Source organism: Oncorhynchus clarkii, chromosome 23, assembly GCF_045791955.1.
Source record: "Oncorhynchus clarkii lewisi isolate Uvic-CL-2024 chromosome 23, UVic_Ocla_1.0, whole genome shotgun sequence".
Lineage (NCBI taxonomy): Eukaryota > Metazoa > Chordata > Actinopteri > Salmoniformes > Salmonidae > Oncorhynchus > Oncorhynchus clarkii.
In genome coordinates, this window is record NC_092169.1 from 10,435,721 (window position 1) to 10,447,942 (window position 12,222).

Genomic DNA, 12,222 nt, shown 5'->3' on the forward strand with positions numbered 1-12,222 from the left:
CCACACTCCGAAGGCCCTACCTCCTCCCTGTAGGCAGTCTCGTCATTGTTGATAATCAAGCCCAACACTGTTGTGTTGTCTGCAAAATGTATGATTGAGTTGGAGGCGTGCATGGCCACGCAGTCGTGTGAGTACAGGGAATACAAGTGGGGCTGAGAATGCACCCTTGTAGGGCCCCAGTGTTGAGGATCAGCGGAGTTGAGATGTTGTTTCCTACCTTCACCACCTGGGGTTGGTCCGTCAGGAAGTCCAGAACCCAGTTGTAGAGGGCGGGGTCTTGACCCAGGGTCTCGAGCTTAATGATGAGTTTGGAGGGTGCTATGGTGTTGAATGCTGAGCTGCAGTCAATGAACAGCATTCTTACATCGGTATTCCTCTTGTTCAGATGGGATAGTGTGCAGTGTAATGGCGATTGCATCGTCTGTGGACCTATTGAGGCGGTAAGCAAATTGGAGTGGGTCTAGGGTAACAGGTAGTGTGGAGGTGATATGATCCTTGACTAGACTCTCAAAGCACTTCATGATGACGGAAGTGAGTGCTATGGGGCGATAGTCATTTAGTTCAGTTACCTTAGTATATAGCCCTGCTATTGTTATTTACTGCTGCTCTTTTTTTACAGGTATTTTCTTTAAACTGCATTGTTGGTTAAGGGCTTGTAAGTAAGCACTTCACTGTAAGCCTTATCTCAGTTCACTGGTCACGATGGCAACACCCACCCGTAGCACGCGCTCCAGCAGATGTATCTCACTGATCATCCCTAAAGCTAACACCTCATTTGTCCGCCTTTCCTTCCAGTTCATTGCTGCCTGTGACTGGAACGAATTGCAAAAATCATTGAAGTTGGAGACTTTTATCTCCCTCACCAACTTTAAACATCTGCTATCTGAGCAGCTAACCGATCGCTGCAGCTGTACATAGTCCATCGGTAAATAGCCCACCCAATTTACCTACCTCATCCCCATACTGTTTTTATTTATTTACTTTTCTGCTCTTTTGCACACCAGTATCTATCTACCTGTACATGACCATCTGATCATTTATCACTCCAGTGTTAATCTGCTAAATTGTAATTATTCGCCTACCTCCTCATGCCTTTTGCACACAATGTATATAGACTCTCTTTTTTTTCTTTTTTTTCTACTGTGTTATTGACTTGTTAATTGTTTACTCCATGTGTAACTCTGTGTTGTTGTCTGTTCACACTTCTATGCTTTATCTTGGCCAGGTCGCAGTTGTAAATGAGAATGTGTTCTCAACTAGCCTACCTGGTTAAATAAAGGTGAATAAAATGTTAAAAAAATAAAAGCAGTATGTAAACATGATTAAAGTGGCCAGTGATTCCAAGTCTGTGTATATAGGTCAGCAGCCTCTAAGTTGCAGCGTTGCGTAACCGAGTGGAAGCCGGCTAGTGATGGCTATTTAACAGTCTGATGGTCTTAAGATAGAAGCTGTTTTTCAGTCTCTCTGTCCCAGCTTTGATGCACCTGTACCTCACCTTCTGGGTGATAGAGGGGTGAACAGGTAGTGGCTCGGGGTGGTTGATGATGTGGTAATATTGTCAGCATTTGATTGTGAGGTATTCTAGGTCGGGTGAACAAAAGGACTTGAGTTTCTGTATGTTAGCACAATCACACCATGAGTGGTTAATCATGAAACATACACCCCTGTCTTTCTTCTTCCCGGAGAGTTCTTTATTCCTGTCTGCTCTATGTTTTAATTTTTATTTAACTAGGCAAGTCAGTTAAGAACAAATATTTACAATGACAGCCTACAGATGTACTTAGAACCCAGGTGGCTGAATGGACGGGGACAGTATATCTCGAGAGAGCAATGTTTTAGTTTAACAGAGTATGTTACAATCCCTGACGTCTCACTGGAAGGAGATTCTCGCCCTGAGCTCGTCTACTTTATTATCCAGAGACTGAACATTAGCGAGTAATATAATCGTAAGCGGTGGATGGCATGCACACCTCCTGAGTCGGACTTAAAGTCCACTCCAAATACCTCTTCTCCGTCGGGTGTGTCTTGGAGCAGCCTCTGGAATAAGTTACATTTCCCTGGCGGGTACGAACAAAGGATCCAATTCGGGAAAGTCGTATTCCTGGTCGTAATGCTGTTGAGTTAGCGCCACTCTGATATCCAAAAGTTATTTCCGAGCTGAATGTAATAAGACCCCAAAAAATTCTGGCCTTATAATATAAGAAATAATACACACACAAAAAAATACTGAAAAGTTGCTTAGGAGCTAGAAGCAGATCTGATATATCTGTCGGCACCATCTTACTGAAGAGTGGCTTCTGTCTGGCCACTCTACCATAAAGGCCTGTTTGGTGGAGTGCTGAAGAGATGGTTGTCCTTCTGGAAGGTTCTCCAATCTCCACAGAGGAACTCTGGAGCTCTGTCAACGTGACCATAAGGTTCTTGGTCACCTCCTTGACCAAGGCCCTTCTCCCCCGATTGCTCAGTTTGGCTGGGCGGCCAGCTCTAGGAAGAGTCTTTGAGGTTCTGAACTTATTCAACTTTAGAATGATTGAGGCAACTGTGTTCTTGGGGACGTTCAATTCTTCAGAATTTTTTTGGTCCCTTCCCCAGAGCTGTGCCTCGACACAATCCTGTCTCGGAGCCCTACAGCCAATTCCTTCAACCTTGGTTTTTGTTCTGACATGCACTGTCAACTGTGGGAACTTTTTTATAGATAGTTGTGTGCCATTCAAAATCATCTCCAATCAATTGAATTTACCACAGGTGGACTCCAATCAAGATTCAATGGAAACAGGATGCTCAATTTCAAGTCTCATAGCAAAGTGTCTGTTTACTTATGTAAATAAGGTAATTCTGTTTTTATTTTTGATAAATGTGCAAAAATGTCTAAACCTGTTTTCACTTTGTCATTATGGGGTTTTGTGTGTAGATTGCTGAGGAAATAGTTTTATTTAATACATTTTAGAATAAGGCTGTAACGTAGTGCAGCAGTCTAAAGCACTGCATCCAGACTGTATTACAACCGGCCGTGATTGGGAGTCCCATAGGGCGGCGTACAATTGGCCCAGCATCGTCCGGGTTTGATCGGTGTAGGCCGTCATTGTAAATAAGAATTTGTTCTTAACTGACTTGCCTTGTTAAATAAAGGTTAAATAAAAATAATAACTAAATGTGGAAAAGTCAAGGGGTCGGAATACTTTCCGAAAGCACTGTATCTAGATACTCATACAGACGAGGGACAGGTTGAGGGAGAGGTTGTTTAGCTGGTACCACACCGTCAGAGTGCCAACCTCTTCCCTGTAGAGGATTGAGTGTGTCTGGGAGGGAGGAGGTAATGTACAGAAGTCTTTGACTAGCCTCTCGCAGCACTTCATGATGACTGATGTGAGTGCTACGTTACTTTCCCTTTATTGGGCCCTCTGGGCCACCATAATCACAATGTTCTTCAACTGGTCGTTCAGTACAGTAGGCTACCGTTTCAGTTGAATTAAACGCTGCACCATGTTCTGTCTACTAAAACGCCCTCAGCGTTTGATTGGTCAGCCATGTTGCCTGTTACACCTCTTTTTACTGCAGTGTGCATAAATTATACACTCTCTTTTGAAATCAATGTAGATCAGCATGCTGAGTTAGTAGTACCTTATAATTCAGTGTTTTATTCAACATTTTAATATTTTTGGTGACAATGACAACAACACTGGACAGTGATTACACTGTTTCCCCACAGATGCCATGTGTATCACTGAGATGTCCATGATGATGGCATGCTGGAAGCAGAACAACTTTGCCGATGCCCTGTGTTCCAATGAAATGCAGTCCTTCTACAAGTGTGTTGAGAAGCCCAGGTAAGATGCTGCTTCTCACAGTGTACCGGAAATCCTTGCTCCAGGCTTATTACAACCCCCCCCCCCCACTCTCCCGACTCCCTGTTGTTTTAAACTAGGTCAGCGTTGTTATATTAAACATTTTATTAGGAGATAAGGTAACCAAGCAGCATGGGTAACATGGTTTTCTATGGCGTTTCCTGGCTTGGGAGGAGTCATAACAAAAAATCTACCCCAGGCCTGTTTCCTTGAAGGTCTTCCTTCCTGTTTTGCTTTTGTTTTCCATTCTTTCACAATTTCCCTTCCTCAGCTGAGATGCCCAGCTACCGCATGCTACTATAGCACTGCATGGATGGATGACAAGTCTTTGGCTAAATTACGCTTTCAGTTTAGTGTCTACAAGGAAGTAAAACATTATTTACAAATGTGAATAAAAGCTCAAAGCCATTACGCTTTCAATTTAATTAGTATTGAATGAGGCAATGCATTTTCTTTAACAGTTTTTGTCTAAATGTATTTCCTCACAGATTGCAGTGAAAGCCATATCAGAGCATCACATCATTGGCCAAGGGGGATGCTTTCAACCAAAACAAGCCACAACCCTGCTGAAGTGACACCCCAAATTACACAAATAAATCTAGTACTACCACAAGCCCTACTATTAAGATGTGTTCATTGACTCAGGTTGCTGGCCAGAGACTATTTACAGTGGGGCACAAACGTATGCTCAGCCACCAATTGTGCAAGTTCTACCACTTAAAAAGAGAGGCCTGTAATTCTCATCATAGGTACACTTCAACTATGACAGACAAAATGAGAAAAGAAATCCAGAAAATCCCATTGTAGGATTTTTAATGAATTTGTTTGCAAATTATGGTGGAAAATAAGTATTTGGTCAATAACAAAAGTTTATCTCAATGCTTTGTTATATACCCTTTGTTGGCAATGACAGAGGTCAAACGTTTTCTGTAAGTCTTCACAAGGTTTTCACCCACTGTTGCTGGTATTTTGGCCCATTCCTCCATGCAGAACTCCTCTAGAGCAGTGATGTTTTGGGGCTGTTGCTGGGCAACACGGACTTTCAACTCCCTCCAAAGATTTTCTATGGGGTTGAGATCTGGAGACTGGCTAGGCCACTCCAGGACCTTAAAATGCTTCTTACAAAACCACTCCTTCGTTGCCCGGGTGGTGTGTTTGGGATCATTGTCGTGCTGAAAGACCCAGCCACGTTTCATCTTCAATGCCCTTGCTGATGGAAGGAGGTTTTCACTCAAAATCTCACGATACATGGCCCCATTCATTCTTTCCTTTACACGAATCAGTCTTCCTGGTCCCTTTGCAGAAAAACAGCCCCAAAGCATGATGTTTCCACCCCCATGCTTCACAGTAGGTATGGTCTTCTTTGGATGCAACTCAGCATTCTTTGTCCTCCAAACACGACGAGTTGAGTTTTTACCAAAAAGTTATATTTTGGTTTGATATGACCATATGACATTCTCCCAATCTTCTTCTGGATCATCCAAATGCTCTCTAGCAAACTTCAGACGGGCCTGGACATGTACTGGTTTAAGCAGGGGGACACGTCTGGCACTGCAGGATTTGAGTCCCTGGCGGCGTAGTGTGTTACTGATGGTAGGCTTTGTTACTTTGGTCCCAGCTCTCTGCAGGTCATTCACATGGTCCCCCCGTGTGGTTCTGGGATTTTTGTGATCATTTTGACCCCATGGGGTGAGATCTTGCGTGGAGCCCCAGATCGAGGGAGATTATCAGTGGTCTTGTATGTCTTCCATTTCCTAATAATTGCTCCCACAGTTGATTTCTTCAAACCAAGCTGCTTACCTATTGCAGATTCAGTCTTCCCGGCCTGGTGCAGGTCTACAATTTTGTTTCTGGTGTCCTTTGACAGCTCTTTGGTCTTGGCCATAGTGGAGTTTGGAGTGTGACTGTTTCAGGTTGTGGACAGGTGTCTTTTATACTGATAACAAGTTCAAACAGGTGCCATTAATACAGGTAATGAGTGGAGGACAGAGGAGCCTCTTAAAGAAGAAGTTACAGGTCTGTGAGAGCCAGAAATCTTGCTTGTTTGTAGGTGACCAAATACTTATTTTCCACCATAATTTGCAAATTAATTAATATAAAATCCTACAACGTGATTTTCTGGAATTTTTTTCCCTCATTTTGTCTGTCATAGTTGAAGTGTACCTATGATGAAAATTACAGGCCTCTCTCATCTTTTTAAGTGGGAGAACTTGCACAATTGGTGGCTGACTAAATACTTTTCTGCCCCACTGTATTTTACATTTGAGATTCTTCAAATAGCCACCCTTTGCCTTGATGACAGCTTTGCACACTCTATGCATTCTCTCAACCAGCTTCACCTGGAATGCTTTTCCAACTGTCTTGAAGGAGTTCCCACATATGCTGAGCACTTGTTGGCTGCTTTTCCTTTACTCTGTGGTCTGACTCATCCCAAACCATCTCAATTTGTTTGAGGTCGGGTGATTGTGGAGGCCAGGTCATCTGATGCGGCACTCCATCACCCACCTTGGTAAAATAGCCCTTACACAGCCTAGAGGGGTGTTGGGTCATTGTCCGATTGAAAAACAAATGATAGTCACACAAACCCCAAACCAGATGGGATGGCGTATCGCCGCAGAATGCTGTTGTAGGCTGGTGCTTCCATTCCTGTGGCGGTGGTTTTTGCTTGATGGTTTTTGCAACTGCACTATTTTACCCCATTTTTTCATATTGACTGACCTTCATGTCTTAAAGTAATGATGGACTGTCGTTTCTCATTGCTTATTTGAGCTGTTCTTGCCATAATATGGACTTGGTCTTTTACCAAATAGGGCTATCTTCTTTATACCACCCCCCCCCCCCCCCTTTCTTGTCACAACACAACTGATTGGCAAGAATTTCCAGAAATTAACTTTTAAGAAGGAACACCTGTTAATTGAAATGCATTCCAGGTGACTACCTCATGAAGCTGGTTGAGAGAATGCCAAGAGTGTTCAAAGCTGTTATCAAGGCAAAGGGTGCCTATTTGAAGAATCTCAAATATAAAATATATTTTGATTTGTTTCACACTTTTTTGTTACTAAATTATTCCATGTTTTATTTCATAGTTTTGATATCTTCACTATTGTTCTACAATGTGGAAAATAGTAAAAATAAAGAAAAACCCTTGAATGAGTAGATATTCTAAAACTTTTGACCCCCCCACACAGAAACATCAAGTTCCATCGATGCCAGACGTGATTAATCAACAAACTGGGCTGCAGATACACTTGTTGTGATTGCTATGTTTAATTGAGTATGCTGTTATAGGTAATCTAAAACAGTACCATTTAAAATGGCTTCAGTCACAAAAGAAGGTTTCTACGAATATATAACTTCACTCACTGTCTGTAATATTTTGAAAAGCATTTTCATTAGGCTTTCAGTTATTGCTAAATTATTACATGACTATATTAATATTACATACTTTTTACGATGCGCTACTAATTCACATTTCTCATAACAATCAAGGACATTTGTTTTCGTAACTTACTTGACATGATATTGGGTGAGACCTGGATGAAATACTGTGACTGACTGTTAACCCAGTATCTTGAGTTAACGCCCATAAAAATGATCGCAATAATTCTATACTTCACAGTGGTCGCTAATGATATGAAGATATTATTAGTGACCTGTGCAGTATTGAATTATTGTTCTTTTGTTGCTCATCTTCTCTGGCGTGCACTATAACTCGATGGTCACCTCAATAGAATACCTACTTTGAGTTTCAAATAGATCACTCAAATGTAATTTGAAACACTCCTGATATAGTGAACATTCTAGCTATTCTGTATTATTGACCAATTTGCCAGATAGGATTACATGCCGGGAAGTAAAGCCCATTGCTGGTCATAGTCACACAGGTATTGAAAATTGCATTAAGATGACTGAGGTGCCAAGAAAATATCTAATTTGCTGACTAACGTCTACTGTAATTTCAGCTCCAACTGCATTACCTTCATACATTGTTTCCGTTTTCTAATCTTAAAACCCTCCCTTAGTCCTTTTGATTCAGGCACTGTTTTTTATATTACGCTAATGATGTTTGAAGTCAGCATTAGGATGCACTTATGCTTTGTCTGCCGTCCAGGAAACGGCTAAATCCGATGTCAGAATTGGGTATTTTAAGTATTTCCATATTAGGCTGCCCCTCATTATGAAGAGAACCATTGCCATCCCACCCCATTGCCACCCCGCCCTACCATTTCCTCGTCCTCCTTATAATTTCCTGCTAAACGCCTAGACTGAAAAAGAAATGCTGTCCTTCACCATTAGCAGTGCAGATGGGTTTGATCCCACTACCACAAAATAGCAATTCACTATATATACAGTGAACAAAGTTACAGTTCATATAAGGAAATCAGTCAACTGAAATAAATTGATTAGGCCCTAATCTATGGATTTCACATGACTGGGAACACAGATATGCATCTGTTGGTCACAGATCCCTTAAAAAAAATTGGCCCTACGGCCCTACAGTGGGCCTCAGGATCTCGTCATGGTTCCTCTGTGCATTCAAATTGCCGTCGATAAAATGCAATTGGGTTCGTTGTCCGTTGCTTATTCCTGCCCATACCATATGTTCTGCTAAATTCTCTAAAACGTTGGAGGCGGCTTATGGTAGAGAAATTAACATTAAATTATCTGGCAACAACTTTCAACAGCATTCCTGCAGGCAGCATGCCAATTGCACGCTCCCTCAACTTGAGACATCTGTGGCATTGTGTTGTGTGACAACTGCACATTTTAGAGTTGCCTTTTATTGTCCCCAGCACAAAGTGCACCTGTGTAATTATAATGTTTTTTAAGCAGCTTCTTGATATGACATACTCATCAGGTGGATGGATTATCTTGGCAAAGGAGAAATACTCACTAACAGGGATGTAAACAAATTTGTGCACAACATTTTGAGAGAAATAAGCTTATTGTGTTTATGGTACATTTCTGGGATGTATTTTTTCAGCTCATGAAACATGGGACCAACACCTAACATGTTGCGTGTATATTTTTGTTCAGTGTATTTATGTACAACTATGAAACAGTACAGTACTGGATTGCTTTCCTTTATTTCTATATTTCTGTACTTAGACTGGCAGTCATTTTGAGTTATAGTATTGAAGCATGGAAAAGGATCAAGGCCTCCTATCACATGCTGACCTTGGCTTAGACACTGCGAGAATATTCTAGACCAGTTACAAATGTTGAACTGTTCTTAGACTGTGTGTTGCCTGGTATCTAAATCTATATTCATAAAAATGTGACTATATTTACTTTAGACTGACACCCCGAAAGTGATTAACAGTCCAAGACTAGAGGCAAATCAATAGGTCCTTTGAAGATCATATCAGAATCTAGAAGGCCTTTCCCCTTTTGTTTGGCCCGCTTTGATTCCTTGTTCAGACCAGAATAGAACTTCAGAAAATAATCAGCTGTTTCAATAGGATATAAGAAAAAATGGGCTATCTTTGACATCTCTTAAAAGGTTGCCAGCAGAGCATCACAGACTCTCAAGTCGCACAGAAATATATAAAAAATCCTTTGAGGAGATGTTGATTTTATCATGCTCATGTTGTGTACCCGTCTGAATATTTATGTTGGGATGCCAGAGAAAACAGTGGTGCCCCTTAAGTAGGACTAATCACGCCTTGGTCAGTGAGAAACAAATTCTAAATCCTTTAAAGCCATGTTTGAAAATAGCCTATAGGCCTATACTAGAAGAACATCTCATGATCTCATATTTGTTATAATAACGATAATCTTCTTACTAATGGTGAGAAGGTCAGTTGTGGTTGGTTTTTTAAGATCTTTATTAAAAACATGTTTCTATTAAGCATGCTGTAGATCAGTGGCAGTCAGTGTCGTTTAAGATGAGGGAGGACAATTTGTTTTTCAGGAGCATGGCCTTATTTCTATTACAGTATATTGGATGACTCATTCATATTCCATTCACCCAGTTCAATGTAACAGTGACAGGTTTAGGTTTAGGTTACTACATGATACTCAACTTTTCCCTATACCCATCTTGAGGTTGCTACAACCTGGCCTATGAATTAAAGTTTACATGGTAGGTGCACACAGATCGAAAGACACATTTGAGGTGACAGACAGTGACATTCAATATCACCTAGCAACACTCTTGCCTGTATCTAGCTGATATAGGGTGTAATCATTATTCCAACAGTTGCAAACGAGAGTTTCTATTGGACAAATTCAGGTATGTTTATCCCCATTTTGTTCCGTTTGCTTCCATTTAAGAAACATTTTTCAACAGAATTGGCAGAATGAATACACCCCTGATCACGAGTAAACAGTTCACTTTCATAGCAGCCACGTTGTATTCCTTCTCACATCTATGGGCTCTTCTCTCACCTCTTCCCTTCGCATGTGGACTTCAATGCACAACACTTCAGCTGTATTTGACCCGCCAATCCGCTACACACAGCCTACATTGTTGTCACCATATTAGCTAAAATAACGTCATAGTCAGCATAGCTAATAGAGCTAACGTGTTAGTACGTCCGCTACAATCATGCAGTAACGTTACAGTGTACAGTCAGTATGCAGTTACACCGACGGGCCCCGCTGGCAAAAAAATTTGTAATACCAAAAGCTTACCTTGACTTGGAAGAGTTCCAGTGTCGTGTTAGAAAGTCATAGCCAGCTAGCTAACATAGCATCCCTCTGTTTGAGCAGAATGTTTCAGTAGGCTGTACTAACTAGCTGCATTTGCTAGCTAAGTAAGTGAAACTGAAAGTGAAACAAAATGATAATCTCTATTTCTCTCTTGCTTCTACATTTTGGAATAAATTAATTTGTTCAAAACTGGTGAACTATTGTCTTTTTCTCTTTGATGCAACCACTCACCACATGTTATAGACTGCAGTGCTAGCTAGCTGTAGCTTATGCTTTCATTATTAGATTCATTCCCTGAACCTTTGATTGGTCAGACAAGATGTCAGTTCATGCTGCAAGAGCTCTGGTAGGCTGCTGAGGCGACTGTAGACCTTTGCAAAATAGTGTTTTAATATAATTATATTTAGTATAATTTTATCTAAAAATGATGACCTTTTAAATGTTTTACCATTTACATTTTATGAAATTCCCTGAGGAGGATGGTCCTCCTCTGAGGAGTCTCCACTGCTGTAGGTGTAGGTCAGACTTCCACACAGAAAAAAAAATCATACTTTATCAAATTCGGGACACACCTTTAACACAGTTACTGATAAAACATAGCCAAAAGGCGTAGTCTATTTCAAACTCTAAAATTAGTCCAGAGCTAACAAATTCAAAATACTCTGTAGTTGACAAACAGGCATATATATGGGTCCAACATATCAGACAACCTGGCTTTTAAGTAAGCTCTGTGCATTAGGCTATACTGCTGCTGCCAACATGTGTTCATATGGCTTCAAAGTCTCATAAAATGTTTCCACTGCTGCCTCGGGTTGTGAGCAGTAGCCTAGCTTACTCTACTCCTGGAACGAATTTAGTGGGAGAATGACTAGTACTAGCCTATTGCCAATTACATATCTGGAGATCTCCATTAGCCAAGTATGGCACAATACCTGTCACGTTCTGACCTTTATTTTCCTTTGTTTTGTCTTTATTTAGTATGGTCAGGGCGTGAGTTGGGGTGGGCAGTCTATGTTTTGTGTTTCTATGTTTAGGTTTCTGTTTCGGCCTGGTTCTCAATCAGAGGCAGGTGTCGTTAGTTGTCTCTGATTGAGAATCATACTTAGGTAGCCTGGGTTTCACTGTTGGGTTGTGGGTGTTTGTTTCCTGTGTCAGTGTTTGTGCCACACGGGACTGTTTCGGTTTGGTTTGCGTTCATGTTCACAGTTATTGTTTTGTAGTTCTTAGTGTTCAGTTTATGTTTTATAATAAACAATATGGACACTTACCACGCTGCGTTTTGGTCCGATCCCTGCTACACCTCTTCAGACGAAGAGGAGGAAATCTGTCGTTACAATACCCTTGCCTAAATGAGAGTGCCACAGTGTCATGATCTATGTTATAGAATGTGTTTAGGTCTCGTTACTGCAAGGCAATATACATGTAATTGATCTTCGAGTTTAACTTTCCATGCTAGGAAAGCATAATTTGGAGATGAGTAATTTTATGTTTTTTGCGTTTTGGTGACTGGTTGAAATGACCGTCTACATCAAATCCAGGTGGAACATGTGTCATTAAATTCAGGCATATTCTTGATTTAATATCCAACAGCAATATTAAGTTAGGGGCCTACTCAGCCCAATCAAATATTCATTAATAAAACATGAAACCTTCACTCACCTACCTATCCTCTGAGCGCAGTAACGCCCCTTTACGCAAGTGCAATAGGCCTACAACTAAACCG